Source organism: Globicephala melas, chromosome 15, assembly GCF_963455315.2.
Source record: "Globicephala melas chromosome 15, mGloMel1.2, whole genome shotgun sequence".
Lineage (NCBI taxonomy): Eukaryota > Metazoa > Chordata > Mammalia > Artiodactyla > Delphinidae > Globicephala > Globicephala melas.
This window is the reverse complement of record NC_083328.1, coordinates 61,076,664-61,091,329: the sequence shown is the minus strand read 5'-3', so window position 1 is coordinate 61,091,329 and position 14,666 is coordinate 61,076,664.

The window sequence follows — 14,666 nt, the reverse complement described above, 5'->3', positions numbered from 1 at the left end:
CGTCTTGCCCTGTCTGGGCAGCAGGCAGGGGAAGCAGCTGGAATCCACCAGACATGGATACATCCCTACTCTGGGCCTTATCAGCTGTATGGCTGTGGGAAAATGGCTTCCTCTCTGGGATCTTCTGTTTCCTCAGTTGTAAAATGGGACTGTTTTGAGGGTCATATAAGATAATGTGAAATGCTTGGAACATCAGAGAATTTAGTAAATGGGAAACGCTATTATGATTATTGAAATATTCACATTACTGACCCTCAAGGCCTAATTCAGAGACAATATCTGCATCAAGCTACCTGACCACTGCCCATCAATAAGTGTCCTCACTAGTGCTTCCGCAAGTCCCAAAACACAAGTGTCCTCTGAGGCACCACACTTCCACGGATGTTGTAAACCAAGAGGAAGAGCCAGACCACAGTGCAAGCCGGTGGCCAAGAGGCAGTGGCACGGCTCTTGGGTCCCTCACGTGGAGGCTCCTGACCCAGACTGAGGTGACAAAGGGGTCAAGAGGACAAAGGAGACAGATTGGTGAAGATACTTCTTAGGAGGCAGCTGAGGTCCCTTCTCCCACTGTCTCAGCGTGGAGAGCAGGGGTGTCTACCCCTAGTGCGCACCTAGAGGGGTGTGACCCTGGACTTGGGATATGCGACGGGCTGGATTCTGTCTCTTCCTGAGAGAAACAGGCTGATGAGCTGATGTCATTGTGGGCAGAGTGGCTTCTGGGAGGGAAAAATTATTGCTCTCTGCTCCTTCTGGACAGGGTCAAAGCGTGTGTGTGTGTGTGTGTGTGTCTCTGTGTGTGTGTGTGTGTGTGTGTGTGTGTGTTTCCAAGGGCCTGGTGTGGACCCTGCAGGAGAGGGATCTGGAATGGGACTGGTTTCAGTCCTTCCCATTATCATCCCTGGGCAGTGGGGAAAGGCTGCCAGAGAACCAGGGGCTGGGGGTGGCATGTAGGGCTGTCAGCCATTGGAGAAGCTCTACCCTCGTCTAGAGCTGCAGCTTGGGAGGCCCGACACGGAGGTTTGAAACACTCCCATGAAGGTGCCCATGAGACTCAGCTGTAAACAGTTATTTTCTCCCCAGAGAGTAGGGGGCCATCTTGCAATAGTATCAGTCAAGGTAACCCTCTCCTCCTTTCCTCTCCTTCCAGCCTGTGCTCCCTTCCTACATGGAGCCAGAGAGGGGGAAAGGTGTGTGTGTGTGTGTGTGTGTGTGTGTGTGTGTGTGTGTGTGTGTGTGAGAGAGAGAGAGAGAGAGAGAGAGAGAGATCTCCTCTCCCCTGCCAAACAGGTATGTAGAAACCTCAGTTAGGGGTGGGGAGAGAGTTTGCTGTTGAATCAAAGATATACACTCTGACACAGCAAAGTGGCAGAGTGGAAAAAGACCATCTCCAGTTTACAAATCAACAAAGTAAGGCCCAGAAGGGAGAAAACAGAGGTGTTATCACCTCTATTTTCCAGATAAAGAAGGTTCTTGGGGGAGGACAGTGACTTGCCCAAGGTCTCACAGCTGTAAAATGTGGAGCCAGGATTTGGACCCATTTCTGTCTGACTTTGGAGCCCATGTTCTACCCCTCTGTCCCAGCCCACCCCGTCACCTCCAGCTGGGATGAGGGGCATCCTCTTCCTAGAAATCTGTCGTTCTGTGGAAAACCAGAAAGGGTCTCTGAGGACATGGCAGGGTTAGACAGACAGAAATCAGGAGGACTTGTGGACTCTTCCTATCTCAGAAGGCAAAAGGAAGCCACCTTGAGAAACTCACTTGAATGGGCTCAAGTCCTCAATTTAAAAAGGCTCTTTGTTGGGCTTCCCTGGTGGCGCAGTGGTTGAGAGTCCGCCTGCCGATGCAGGGGGACATGGGTTCGTGCCCCGGTCCGGGAGGATCCCACATGCCGCGGAGCGGCTGGGCTTGTGAGCCATGGCCGCTGAGCCTGCGCGTCCGGAGCCTGTGCTCCGCAACAGGAGAGGCCACAACAGTGAGAGGCCCGTGTACCACAAAATAAATAAATAAATAAAATAAAAAGGCTCTTTGTTGGCACCAAAGATGTCACCAGAATGGCAGAAACACTTCACTTGTTTTGTCAAGTCCTGTTGCATGGTAATGGCTGTTGGAGACGTTCTCAAGTGTCTGGACTAGCAGAAGAATTTGTGATGCTTGTTAGCAATGTTTGCCGTGAGAGATATAGATGCTATGTCCTTTCTCCATCCCACCTGCATCCTTGAAGATTTTGCATTCCCTTGCAAAATGTCAGAGAGATTGCAGAGGGGAGAAAAATCTCTATACAACGTAGAGTTTGCTAATCCCTTATCTCTGGGCCTCAGTCTCCCCAACTGTTAGATAAGGATGCTGTGGGCCAGGCTGACTCTGATAACCTTTGCTTATAGCAGAGGGAGCTTGGTAAATACACAGTGAGGAATGGCCTTTTCTCCAGGGCAAATTTGTTCTTAGGAAGCCTCATATCCATGACCCAGGGTGTGTGTAGGTTCTGTCAGAGGGAATTGCCCAGTGGTGTGAGCAAAATCAAGTATTAGTGTAACCTAGCAGCGTGTTATGGGTCCTTCCTGGGACAGATTCCCCCTCCTCCGCCCAACGTCCTCTGCCTGCCTCTTGTCTATGGAAAACTTTAGCCCTTTCCCTGAGTTCCAAAGAATATAATTAATCAGAATAGTAAGAAAATGCAGAAGTAAAGGGAAACGGTGAAGCAAGACAAAATAATAATAGTTTAGCCATTACACAAAGTCAAGGACCTTTAGCAGTTCCTCCTCGAGAGCTATAGGTAATATTCTGAGCCATATCATTTGAGCTGTTTTTGCAGAAACCCTTACCAGGTGGAAGAAGTTAACTGTATGCTGCCCACAAGCATGTAGACCCCAGACGGGTTGGAACTAGGAGGTTGATGATGTTGACAAATGAACTGTTAGGATGTGCACTGCAGCATTATGTATAAAGTGACACCAGCTTAAATGTCCATCGACAGGGGATTTATTAAATAAATTGTGGGCACCAGGCAGCTGTCACAAAACAATACGGAGAAACTAATTTAAGGCTCTCAGCAAGTGAAAAAGGAAACAGTTTCTTCTATTTTGTATTAAAAAAAAATTATTTTTTCCATCTAGAAAAAATACTGGAAAGAAAGGCACCAAAATGGTAACAATGCTTATTTCTTAGTTGTGTCATCATAGGTGACCTTTACCATTGTCTTTGTGTTTTCAGAATTAAAAAAATGTTTACACTGAATGCATTTTTTTGGACCAGCCAACAATCAGTCCCATGAAATGGCTTGAAAATGAGTAAACAGGTTGGGCTGAGAACAAGGGAGTGGAGGAAAGCTCTCATTCTTTCCCCAGAGCTGGCCCACAGCCCTCACCAGCTCAGGATTCTTGGGAAACCCTGCCAGGGACAAGGTTCATGGATGAAACAAAAGCTCTGTCACGCTAGTCCCGGAACCACCAGGAAAAGGAAAAAAGAAATCCGTGTTGGAACCTTGTAGGCGTAATCCCTCTTTTATGGGACAGGAATAGATTTTAGATTCAATGCAAACGAACTTGGCTAAACCAGACTCCTAGCTCTAGGAGGGGAGTGGGGGCGACAAAGATCAGGTATGCCCTGCCCTTGTAGGGCTCATAGTCAAGGGGGGGATGGGTCCTACAGGGACAGAAAGGACAGGCATTGGGTCATATGAGGGTCAATGCAAGCAGAGGGCTAAGCACTGTGATTTCCTATCAATGAGGTGGCATGTGATTAGGTGGAGGTCAGCTTGGCCTTGGTAAGCAAGTGCTCTAAGGAAGGGAGACCCAGACAGAGCTATAGTGCTATAACTGCAGTAAGCCCAGGCTCTCCCGGAAGTGCTGTGATGGAGGTCGGCACAGGAGTGTTAGCAGGGCCAGGCAAGCAGTACAAAGGCCAGAGTGTGGGACTCAGGCAAAAGGTGTCAGATGATAGAGCAGGTAGCTTGGTCCACACCTGTCTTGAGCGTGACAGTTGCCAGCAGCCTGGAGGCGGTGCCCTGCCTGATTGGGGAGGGGGATAGTTCAGAGAAGGCTTCCTGGAAGAGGTGACTTTTCATCGGGGCTGATGATAAGAGGCTGACATGCAGGGTCAGAAAAGGAGGGCCTTCCAGGTGTAGGGACAAAGAAACAAGGTGGGTTTTGGAAAGAGTGAGTCAAGGGGCTTGTCTGTCTCTTTCTCTGGAGAAAGAGAACAAGGAAGGCTTTCTTGACATAAGAGAAGCCATTTTGGCCTAAGCCATTTTGTGGTCTAAGGCTGGCCGCAATGCTTGCCCTTGAACAAGTCTCAGTAATCACCGATTTCGAGGGAAGTCAGGGAATGCAGGAACAAAGGAAAAGCAGTCAGGAAACAATAGCTCAGTGATAAAACCGAGTCCTGGCTCCTCCTCTCCGGATGTACCTAACAATCTGACACAGTCTTTGCGCTCTGCAGGGACTAAGGCCCCCACCCGGGTGGAGGATGGAATGATGACGTTGACCCTCGTGACTTCAGTCAACTAAAGCTTGGACTCTGCCGACCTTGGCCCCGATCCTGTGCTGAGTTCTCCTCTGCTCAAGCCCCTTCATGCACGTACCCTGAGCTTAAAACTTCCCCGGTTGTGCTGCTCAGGGAGACACTGCTTTGGGAAAGATCCCCGGTGTTCTCCTTACTGGCTGCAAGTAATAAGTCCTTCCTTCTCCCGATCTCTGCCTTGGCTGTGTCTTTGGCCTGACAGCCACCAAGAGGCAAACCCCGTTTTTCAGGTAATATCTGAGCCTTGTGATGGAACAGAGTGGATGGCAGGGAAGTGGGCTGGATCCACTTCCACCAGAAACCAGACCCAGGGTCGGAGGTGAGGTGGAGGTGGGGGATGGGAACTGAACACTAGCCGGGCTGGGGTCCTGGTAGCCCCTTGGCTCGCCCCAGAAAGCCACAGGCTGCAGTGGAGGCTCCCTCAGGCAGAGGGAGAGTCCGGTCTGACCCCCTAAACCAGGCCTCCAGGACCCTACTTGTCTGAACACTCTGACACCAGTTCTCCTGGGGCCTCTGTCTCTGTCTCTCACACAGACTGGTTTCTCTACGCCTTTATCTCTTTCTGTCCCCTTCCCTCTGTCTCTCTCTCTCCCTGTCTCTGTCCATCTCTTGCGGGCCACATCAGAGGCCCAAGAGGGAGCAGGGGGAGCCCTGTGGAGACACCCTGCTGTCAGAAGGGGCTCCGGCCCTGCCCTCGTCACCGAGGTCACTGAGCAGCGGCTGACTTTGGTTCAGCTGTGGACATGGGAAGGGAACCTCACAGCCACACAAGCACTCACTCCCTTCCCAGGCCCTGTTCTAAACACTTACTAACTCATTTAACTCTCAAAATGTTAGGGGAACCACTGACCGAAACAGCCCGCCCTGGCCAGGCACCATAGCAACCACTTGCATGAGTTATCTTACAACAGGAGGTCCTGGTAAGGAAGGCGGAACTAACAAGCTACCACCAACCAGAAGAATTCGGGAAAGTTCAAAAGGAGAGGAGACTCCAGTCCGTATGTCCTACCAACCTCCCAGAATCCTCCTCGCTGGACTCCATCTTGGCTGAGCGATGCGAGCACCACCAGGAAGGACCCTGAATCAGAATGATTGGCCAGAGACAACCCGGAAACTAATCCCATTACCGTAAAACCCGAGACTGTGAGCCCCGTGGCAGAGCAGTCCTCCCGGGTTCCCTTACCCTCCTGCTCTCCTCCCGGGCGCCCCTACCCTATAAAGTCTCTTGCTTTGTCAGCACGTGTGTCTCCTCGGACAATTCATTTCTGAGTGTTAGACAGGAGCTTACTCTCGGGCCCTGGAAGGGGCCCCCTTCCTGCAACAAATGGCAACTCTGGCGGGATTTCTTCTTTGCTAGAACTGACATCCTGACCACTTGGGGTAGTCAGGGACCAGCTCACCTGCTGACGAACCAGACCCAGTGGCCGCTCCCGGGACCCTTTTGTCCCTGGTCTCCTCCTGATGCGCACGACTGGCCAGAATGCCCCGAATGGGTAAGGAACAAGAGACTTTGTTGACCTCTTTCCTCTTCCCTTTCCCTTTCCTGTTTTCAACCCCTCCTGTCCTACATCTCTTTCTTCTGAACTGGTCCTGGATGCAGGAGTCTGGTTGAACGGCCTCAGCCTGTTCAGAGGGTCGGAGCCTGATCACCTCTGGTGGCAGAGAGCTCAAATTCTGGTCTGGTATCTTGTATCTGGTTTCTGGTGGGCTGAGTTCCTGTTCTCCCTTCTTGGAAGCCCAGGGAAAAGTCCCATAACACCTGGGCATCCACAGGTGGCAGGAGACGTCCATAAGGCCACCCATTTTGTCCCTCTCCCTTCCCCACTTCTTTCAACCTGGCCTCCTTTCCTCCCTTTGAAATCTTTGAAGACCTGAGATATTTCTATTTACTCTGTCAGTACTCAGATCTGAAGTTCTGTGTTTCTGTAGGAGGTTTTCTGAGAGACTGCAATCTTGTATTTAAGGAAGCGTCTGATTAGGACAGCCTTGCCTGTTTGTGTTTTATACTTTGTGTTCTGTGTTGTGATTTGTGACGGCCATTCTGCCTTGTGAAATTCTGCTTCTGTTCCACTGCAGAGCCCTCTTGGGTGAATTCTGTCTGACTGCAAAGATTTTCGTTATGAGACTATGACTAAGAAAGAGATGATATTTTATTATAACATTGTGTGGCCACCATATTGTTTAGACTCCAGAGAAAATTGGTTTAGGTAAAACTCTTGAAAATTCCCAAACTGGTTCTTTTTGCATACACAGAGGCAAGCTTGATAAAAACATCTTTGCAGGGCTTCCCTGGTGGCGCAGTGGTTGAGAGTCCGCTTGCCGATGCGGGGGACACGGGTTCATGCCCCGGTCCGGGAAGATCCCACATGCCAGGGAGCGGCTGGGCCCGTGAGCCATGGCCGCTGAGCCTGCGCGTCCGGAGCCTGTGCTCTGCAACGGGAGAGGCCACAACAGTGAGAGGCCCGTGTACCGCAAAAACAAAAACCAAAAAACAAAAAAACCCCACATCTTTTCAGAATTCTGACCCTGAGGAACAAGTCCTACTAGGATAACTTAATTTTCTCTCCCTGTACCTTGACACCAGGTCTCTCAGGAAGACTTATCTTATCTAGACCATCTCTGAGATGGGGAAAAAAACGGAGAAGAAGCCTTTTAACATTTTACTTATTCCAGCAGTTATTTATAAACTAGTGAGTTTTATATTGTAATATCTGATTCATGACTAAGTTTAGAAAATGAAACTATGAGATCTCTTGTAGTGTCTGTCTATGTGTTTATGTGTGCATTTTCTTTGTCTTTACCTTTGACAGTATTATCAAAATGAATTTGTCAATGAGCTCTACTTAATTGGCTCAAAGAAAATTAGGCGCTTATATAAATTCAGAAAAATACAGAAGGTAACTGGCCGGAATTAATTTCAGGTTCACGTGAACTGGGAAATATTCAGTATTAAATTAATATCTGGTGTTCATGTATAAGCTTGTTGATCTAATTGATATAGACATGTCTTCAGAGTCATCAACATTAAGTGTAATACCCTTATTGTACCTAGGTTTAATAAAAGTTAAATAAGATCTTATATAAATAAGTTGCAGATTTGTCAGGAAGAAAAATAACTTGGTGAAATTTTATAAGTGAATTAAATGCAAATGAGGGAAGAGCTTTTAGGTAAACTCTATAGGAAGAATTATGTTTAAGAATGTCTATCTAAAAATAGTCTCTCCAGATTTTGGTAACTTGAAATTCTAGTGTTATGACCTTTTAAGTGATCTGTTCTGTATTTGTCTTTGAAATCTCTTATTGTTACTTTAACTGAGTAACTATTGTTTCACAGTGAGCTATGATCCTATCTGACTGAGTATTCTAAATCCTTTTGATTTTTTTTTGACAACACTTCCAAAATTAAATTCTAATGAATTCCTTTTGACCTCTAGCTAACTTTGGGATGCTTCAAAGGGCTCCTGAAACATCCCAAAGAGGATATTAAACTAATTAAGTTCATTTGGTATGTTAAATTACATGGGAAGTATTGTCAAATGAGTAATAAATCCTCTAAGGTTATATTGTTTGGTAAATGTTACTAATATAGATATTCTAGAAATTATGTGGAGTTCCTAAATATGTTCTGATATGTCCTGGTAAAATGTTGTCAATCATAATTCTAGTTGTTATCTGCAAGTGTTGTATGTCACAGCAGTAACCGAGTTTCCCTGTTGATTGAATTGTAATCAGGTTTTTTTTTTCTCTGCCTTCTTAATTCTTTTTGTCATTCGTAGACACTTACGGTTTCACTCTAATGCCTTAGCAAAAATGCCTCATCTTCAAGATTTATAGAAAGGACTTTTGGATAAATACAAGTTTCTGACTTTTAGACCATAATGCTGAACTGGGTAAGAAATTGAAGAATTCAAATGGGAAACCTGATGGCTTTATAAAACTGTTAACAAAAAGGATTATCTACATAGGACTGAGTGAACTGGTAAACATGGTTATAATTTTTATGGTTTCTATCTGAAAAATTACTGGTTTGAATCTGTGTTTTCCAGGTATAAGGAAAACCTTCCCCTTAAACTCATTATGACTTACAGTAATTTGGTAAATTGTACCTTTGTAAGCAGAATTGAAACATTTATCTTTTCTGTCTATCTGTTCCCTCCAGAGATTGGAAACTCTTAGGTTCCCAGCAGCTTTAACAGATAAATTAGGAAGACTACCTCACTAACACGTACAGAAATCTTAAGGTATTTTGGGGACCTTGAAAAGGGAGAAATTCACCTAGATCTGTCAGGCGAAATCTGTGACGAGACCTTGGCATGACTTTCCTAGCCCCGAGAGGTCTTTTAAAAGTTCAGTCTGAGACTTCTTATAAAAGTTTCAGCAAAGCAAAAAAAAAAAAAAAAAGGCCTATATGATCAATCATAGTTTATATAAATCATCAGATCAAGTTTATTGAGACCAGACTTATTTTGCAAAAAATGAGTCTTAATTTGGTTATATTTGATAAAAATGAGGGTAGTTTTAGAGAGAAAAAAAGATTATGTTTCAGCGAACATTAAATTCCAGTTTTGTTAATGGAGGTCTGTATTTACTAAGGCTCACCTTAAAACAATGCTCCAACAGAGGAGAAACTACACTCCTACCAGAACAAGAAGAAGACAACATCAGAAGTGGACAGCTAGCCCAAGATCCTCGACCTGACTCATATTATAATGTTTTCTTGACTTCTTGGACCTTTGCATATGAATCACGTGTATTTCTACCATGGGCACCGTCTCATGCTAGTCTTAAAAATCAGTCCAGTTGTTGGGTTTGTGGCCAGTTACCTGTGTCTAGCACTTCTGGGTTACCTTGGTGGATCTCTCCACTCCAAGGGTCTAACTGGTTGGCTCTTAGGAATTTATTTTAAAAGAAAAACTTTTAGTCCTGTTCAAGCCACTGATATTGATATTACTAGATGGAATCCCCTCACCTGGCCAATTAATAACGCCTGCTCTGACCCTGGCCATAAACATGCATTTTCCTCTATTACTCAAGCTCAATCAAAGGAACAAGCAACATTTCAGCCAAGGAATAAAATCTCCCACAATTATGGGCTGGATTTACGTAGTTAACACCAGGCTATGGTAATTTAAGGTTAAAGGCTCCTCTGTGCTGGGAACAATTAAATCATAGTAAGGATAATCAGTCTAGTAACACTAGGAAACTGGGCTGGGTGCCTTATGGACAGTGCCGATATATGATTTCCCTTAAAGATAAGGATTGGTTCAGAACAGGCTAAGTCAGATGACCTGGGATATACTGGACGGCACCTAATGGAAGTTCTTGAGTGTTTACTTATGACCTTACTAATACTGCTAGCTATATTATTTTATTTTATTTTTTTTGTGGTACGCGGGCCTCTTATTGTTGTGGCCTCTCCCGTTGCAGAGAACAGGCTCCGGACGCGCAGGCTCAGTGGCCGTGGCTCATGGGCCCGGCTGCTCCGCGGCATGTGGGATCTTCCCGGACCAGGGCACGAATCCGTGTCCCCTGCAGCAGCAGGCGGACTCTCAACCACTGCGCCACCAGGGAAACCCTATATTATTTTTATATTGCCTGTTTTACAGAATTGTTGTTTGTTTCATTACCAAATGTATGACAGAGTCTCTGATAAAATGATGATATAGTCCCCTATGAGATCAATGATTGTAATAGTGTAACACTAGATGTGAGAAGAAGCAACAAGAGGGAATATTTTCCTTGCCTCTGCAAGGATTAGGTCAATGGCCATTGCAGCCACTGACCTTCAACACACTCTGAAAGGAGTTCAGGGTGGAGATCAGGAATGAGGTGCTCTGTGCTCTGGAAAAACTAGCAGAACAGGCCTTCAGATAGTTAGACACTTTCAGGAAAAGATTTTATGAGCCCCAAATCTTGCATCTTCTCATATCTAGAAAAGCACTAAAATCATTAATGGTGACATCTGCTTTGCCCATTAAGGAGAGAAATGCAATTGAAAGTCAAAATGGAGTATCTGTGGTTCAGACATCCAAAGTAATACTAGGTGGCATTATGGACATGATTTCAGACAAGTCCTTGTATTGCTAAGAACTTGAGTTTTCTGTGCTGTGTCAGACTTAGGAGGCCACCAGCCATTCTCGAAACAATGTCTGCTGCTGGCAGCTGTTAGCTGCAACCTTATGGTTTCAAGGTATCCTCTTGTAACTATTAAATTTTTAGAAGATGAAATTGCTTTAGATCAGATATTAGTAGAAAAAGATGTATAGTGGCCAATAGCTCCTGTTATGTATATGTTGATACCACATTGGGAGTAAAAACCGACAGATAAAAGTAAACAACTTTTGGCTACAAGTCTCCCCAGGGTGCAAGGTCCTGGGTTTCAGGCTTACTCTTCTGAATTCCTCAGGAGATGAGATTTATTTTGTCTATTAAAATTCCTGTTGTCCCTCCTCCAGCTACTTCTAACTGGGTCTGTTACACCAAAATGGAGGACCAAGGGATTGAGATTTTAATCATACAAGACATAGATACAGGACTTTGAACTCAGAAATATTTCCAATTCAGTGTCTATTCCCCAAATTGAGGCAGGACTATGCCTGTTATAGCAGGAAGTGGCCAGAGCTGTCGTTGCTCAGTTCCCTGAATTGAAACTGAGCAGGACTCTCTGGGGCTCTGGAATACAAATCCTTTCTGTGTCCCCTGTTTCTTGTTTGTAGGATTAGGCTTTATTCAACCTCCTTGACTTTCCCTGAGTTCCAAAGGGCAGATTCAAACAGTTGCAAATCAGGGAAGGGACGGGATGCAGAAATAGGGGAGGAGCAGTCAAATGGTAGTGCAGCCTTGGGGCAGGGTCCTGGTTTCTCCTCAAGGAGTAAGCATAACAATATCTTTGAGTTCTTCTGCAGAACTGGGGCCCCCACCCAGGTGGAGGATGGTAATTTCAGGCTGAGTGCAAGATTCCTGGAGCACCATCCTGTTACCTCACCACCAACCAATCAGAAGAAAGTCACACAGCCTGCAGCCCTCACCCCAAATGTTGCCTTCCTTTTCTGGGCCTGGCGACGACCATCCTGTTAAGCTTCCTATTTGGCCCCTGTCTGTTTCAACTGCTTACAAGGTTCATCTCTGACAGCGTCTGACAGTTTCAGGCTAAATTGTTGTTACTATGCTGGTTTTGGGCACAGAATACCTCGATTTAGATCAGGTGGAGAGAAACTTCTACTCTACTAGGCAGGAATACGCCCACTCTCAGCAGGAAGTAGTTACAGAAGAAAGAGACCTCTGCCCCAATTCCCAAGAAGTATCTTGAGTATGAAGTCTCTCAGGGGGGAGTTGTTAGGGGAACCACTGACCGAAACCTCCTGCCCTGGCCAGGCACCATAGTAACCACTTGCATGAGTTATCTTACAACAGGAGGTCCTGGTAAGGAAAGCAGAACTAACAAGTAACCACCAACCGGAATAATTCGGGGAAGGTCAAAAGGAGAGAGGAGATGCCAGTCCATATGTCCTACCAACCTCCCAGAGTCCTTCTCGCTGGAATCCGTCTTGGCTGAGTGATGTGCGTGCCACCAGGAAGGGCCCTGAGTCAGAGTGATTGGCCAGAGAAAACCTGGAAACTAAGCCCATTACCATAAAGCCTGAGACTGTGAGCCACGTGGCAGAGCAGTCCTCCTGGGTCCCCTTGCCCTGCTGCTCTCTGCCCAGGTGCCTTTCCCAATAAAGTCTCTTGCTTTGTCAGCGCTTGTCTCCTCAGACAATTTATTTCTGAGTGTTAGACAAGAGCCCACTCTCAGACCCTGGAAGGGGTCCCCCTTCCTCCAACAAAAACAGTAGTGCTGCTGGAAAGATGAGCTGAGAGGCTCGAAGAAAAGTGCTTCCTTAGGGCAGAGCCTGGAACCCAGTAAGGGAACTCTTAGTATTGAGATTTCTATTAAGATTGTTGCAGTTGTTATTACTGATATTGTGTGGCTATAACTGGATAAAGGAGAAACTGAGTGGTTTTACGAGCTGGGGGACGTTAGGAGAACCGTCCTTTAGGAGTTCTGCCTGCCCTTAGAAATGGGGTCTGGCTGTGGCAGGCAGGTGGGGTGGAATATTGGGGGGATCCCCTGGGAGGTGGAGGTCCCTGTATTAGGCCCCTGGGAGCTTCTGAGATCACAAATGGGGAGTCTTAGTTTGGGGGACTCAGAGTTTCAGCCTTATATCCCCTCAAATGGCCATCCTCAGAGACAGACTCTTAGGGGCAGCCCCCATCCCATTCCCTCTTGGTCATGAGGGTGAGGAAAGCCTCCCTAGCAGCCCAGGGCAGGGCTAGGAAGATGCCTACACCTGGCTGCATGTGGGGGCTTGTGCAGTTTTAGATCTGTGCTCAGTATTTCTCCCCATCTCCCTCATTCTACTTAGTAACTCAGGACTGTGGGACAGACAGACCCAGTCAGCCAGCAGGCCAGTGGGTCAGTCAGCTAATTGTATTATACACTGCCTGAGTGTGGACACAGTTCTGGGTGCTTTGGACATAGCAGGGAGCAAACAGATTGCCCCCTGCCCTTCTGGGTCTTACATGCTCCTGGGGAGATAGAGAGAGAACCAGAAATGGACAAAGAAATATAAAAACACAGTGCTCAATTGTCTCAGTCGTGAGGACAGAGACCAAAAATACAGGACAAATATGGGATGCTGGAACTGTACCATCAGAGCACCATGAGGGTTTAAGTGGTTTTAGCCCTCTGGGAACTGGATAGCCTCCGTCAACACCCCCCCCCCCCCGCCCCCCGCAAACAGACACACACCTGCCTTGTGTAAATCTCCCTCGTTCGACTTTCACATTTCCCAAGTTTGACTTCGGAACACAATCCTGGGGGCTAATTATGTAAGAAAGGAGAGGTTGCCTGAAGTACAGGACAGGAACAGCCCTACCATCTCTGAGGGCTCACTACCCGCCAGACTGAGCCTCCAGCCTGCAAGTTCGCTGCTATTCTCCCCCTTCCCTCATTGTACACATGAGGAAATGAGGTACACAAAGGTGGGGAGACTGGCTCCAGGTCACACAGCTACCGGGACAAGATGTCAGGATTTGAACTCTGGTCCATCTGACTCCAAAGCTTGTGCTCTTAGTCTTTCAGCCATCATCTCCCAAACGCCTGTTGTCTGTGTACCGCCTTCCCTTACCTGCCACGTCTGCATTTACATTTTGCAATATGTGCCAACTCCTAAGATTACTGTTTACTCAACACGCATTTTGGTAAATGGATCATGTTTGAAACGTAAATACATTTGATTTTCTACTTCTAACAGGAAATTGTATAACACCAGCAAAATGAAAGAGCAACATCGCTTCCCAGAAATAGGTGACAACGGGATTATAGTGATGAAGATAATGGCTATAATTAAGCTTACCGAGTTCTTATGCACCCTTGTTGGTATTAACCCATTTAACCCCACTCCGATACCTGGAGCTGGGCACTGTTCTTTTGGGTTTTTTTTTGTTTTTTTTTTTAACATCTTTATTGGAGTATAATTGCTTTACAATGGTGTGTTAGTTTCTGCTTGATAACAAAGTGAATCAGTTATACATATACATATATCCCTATATCTCCTCCCTCTTGCGTCTCCCTCCCACCCTCCCTGTCCCACCCCTCTAGGTGGTCACAAAGCACGGAGCTGATCTCCCTGTGCTATGCGGCTGCTTCCCACTAGCTACCTATTTTACATTTGGTAGTGTATATATGTCCATGCCACTCTCTCACTTTGTCACAGCTTACCCTTCCCCCTCCCCATATCTTCAAGTCCATTCTCTAGTAGGTCTGTGTTTTGCAGATGAGGTCTAGGTGAGTCCCCTGCAGAGAGGTGACATACTTTTCCTAAAGTCACGGTGAAAACAAACAACATATTGTGGAGCTCTGGTTGGGGATGTCGCCTGTTCAAGGCACCCCGGGGGAGAACTGGCAGTGGTTGGAAAAGGGTTGCAGACGTACCCAAATTCCTCTGAGGACTGGGAGAGAGTAGGAGGGGAATCACTTTCTCACTCCCAGCGATGGTGTGGGAGGCAGCTCTGCTTCTGGAAAGTGCTGCACCAAGCTATCTGTCATGCACCCAGAAAGGCTTGGAGCTCTTGCTGAATGTGTGCGAGCTGGATCACAAATCTCT